At 45.0% G+C, this 2825-nt stretch overlaps 1 protein-coding gene across 8 annotated transcripts in view; it reads right to left on the reverse strand.

Annotated features, from left to right (window-relative positions):
* Nucleotides 1-2825, reverse strand: part of LOC118743456 (mucin-12) — a 149515-nt gene that overhangs the window by 23183 nt on the left and 123507 nt on the right. The gene's annotated exons all lie outside the window — the stretch shown is intronic.

Here is a 2825-nt window from a genome sequence, read left to right on the forward strand (position 1 = left end):
CCATCACCTATACCGGCTCACATAACCAAAGGTAAGCGCCGAATCTCCTCTCCCCTCTTCGGACCCGTCCGATTGCGTGTCGACCTTCATGTTTTGCTAATTTCCCAGCAATCCAAATTTACTAATTATCCTGTTTTTGTGCTCTTTATTCCCCGTTATTATGCTTTACACTTCCTAAATACAAATAAAATACACATACAAACATACACGCTACGCCGCCACCGCCGCCACCGCCGCCCTCCGCATGCTTTCAATGTGTCAATTGTCTTACAATAAACAAAAACTCATTCAAAAACCGAATTACCAAATGCTGCGAGCAGAGCTTTCAGCACATCATGCGCAACAGCAGCAAATACAACAGCTGCAGCAACAGCAACAGCAACAACAATCGCAGCTGCCACAACACCAGCTGCAGTCACCATCGCCACCGACGTACGTCAATATGTCGGAGCTGGCCAACATGGCTGCGCTGAAAATCACTAACCAGCAGCAACAACAACAACAACAACAGCAGCAGCAGCAGCGGCCCGTTAGTGCATTGCAACAACAACACTCCATCGATTCGATTTGCTCGCAGTATTCCAACGATTCGCTTGCATCGGGTCACCACCACCAGTCACAACAACAGCAGCATCAAGGTGCCACTGCTTGTGTCAGCAATAACAACGCCAGCAAGGCACGTTCACATTCCGTTTCGTCTTCGTCTGCGTCCTCGAACACACCCTCTTTGCACTCGCATCCCTCCATAGAGTCCGGCACGGTAACCACGCCACTTGTTGGCCAGACACCGACACCCTCGAGCGGCAGCTCAACACCACAAAACCACTACTCGCCGCTGCTGACAAATTCGCCATCGTCGACAGCGGCCGGCACACCAAGTGGCGGTAGCGTGACGAGCGGAATGATGAGCGGCTTTGTGTATAACGTCAACTCGCCGACACCCCCGCAAAGTGGCACAGCATCAGTCGACAGCGATGTCTTAAAGATCACCGAAACTGATGGCGGTCAAGCGGCAACCGCCGCCATCGTCGCACCACCCACTAACGAAACCAATCCTCAGCAACAACAACAGCCAGACAGTAACAACATAAACACCACTTCTATAAAATATACTACAACAACCAACAACTCCCAAACCACACCCACCGAAACGCCCGATGAAGAGCATACGAATTCCACGAATCTAACTTCTGCCGCGATCGATACAGAATCACCAACTATTGTCGAGAATGATGAACGTTCACGCGCATCGGTGCTGCAGAAGGCATCCATGTTCGAAAAACAGGCCGCCGCTGCCGCCGCCGCCGCAGCTGCAGCATCCACCACGGCAGTCACAACCGGTCGTTCGACCGGCAGCGATGCTATTTACGGCACACGACGCAACCAAGAGGACGTATACCGCTCAACAAATACCGGTAATCTTTACCAGCAGCCAGTACAACAGCAGCAGCAGCAGCAGCATTTGGAGCAACCAGATGTGGGTGAGTAGGCATGGCGTGAGGCGGCTTTCCAAGCTCCTGCTGGTAGGCGCCAAAAACAATATTCGTATAAAAAGAAACTATTATTATTCACTGTACTCGTACACAACTTCCAGTGTTATTGTGCCTTCCAAGCAACTCGCAACACATGCAACCAATTTATGTCTATAAAACTTTAAACGTGCCTCTTTAGCAAATTTCCACACCAATAAGAATTCCAAGCCCCACAACTATTAACTATGTATTTAAGCCCCCCCCCCGCCATTTTGTCACAACTGTTATTTGCTCAGCACGTTAAGTGGCGAATTCAAGAGTTATCCCAAAGATCTATTATTTAGTCAGCGTTTTACATATAATATGAATGAAAGAAGTCTGTGGTAAAGTAAGGCGTGTTTAATTGTAATAAAAATGATCAAAGACGCATATAAAAGGAACGGATGATTCATAGAAATTTGCATAGAATCATTGTGAGTAGATCCAGACTTAAAAAAGTGTACATACATACATTTGAATATGTAAATATCGTAATCATCGTTGCAAATGCTTTTTAAATAAATCGTTACTATGCCTGCAGAAGAACAATCACGGTGACTGCCGATTTCTTATGAATAAGAAAGAGCTGTGCCATCTGTTATGTTTTTAGAAGTAAATATGAATTATTAATTGATCCGGTCTTGTGGGATAACTGCCGTTTAAGTGGATTTCCCAACTTTTGGCACACGAAATCAAAAACAGTCACAACTCGAAATTTTTCAAAATGTATATTTTTTTTCTTTTAATAAAACAGTGCACCGACCGTATCTGTGTTCGTTGGGAACGGTAGCTGACTTTAGTATAATGCGGCATTCCTTTTATTCTTAAAACCACGAGGAATTTTTTGGTGAGACTGAGATAAGAATATTGATTTGCCAAAAGTTCTTCAACGTCTCGGCGCCAGTGAGTCATTCGCAATTGTATGCTGCGAATGCCAAATTATACGAAAGCCAGCCTTTTGACATAAGCTACTATTCCATACGAATACAGATAAACATAAATACATATCGTCGTTTAAAGTACAAAAATCGCGTATCGTCATTCTGCAAAATCGCGTATAACTGACATTTGTTGCCAAAAATTGCATTTGCTCACACAAGCTCTTGGCTCAATCCATTCCCATCCATTCGTTATTCGCTTTATAAAAGAGAGAACAATTTTGAAATATGAGTGTTTTTACTCTCTAGAAAATAATTTATGCAACCTCATCATGGTACAATAATTACAGGTATTGTCTTCCCAGAGAGCGCATATTCCGAAATGCCTTAGGGCGCGAACAGAGTGGCCGCTTGTTGCCGAGCCGAGCCGACTGAC

This window comes from Rhagoletis pomonella, unplaced genomic scaffold, assembly GCF_013731165.1.
Source record: "Rhagoletis pomonella isolate Grant_MI unplaced genomic scaffold, Rhpom_1.0 Rhpom_scaffold_00007, whole genome shotgun sequence".
Lineage (NCBI taxonomy): Eukaryota > Metazoa > Arthropoda > Insecta > Diptera > Tephritidae > Rhagoletis > Rhagoletis pomonella.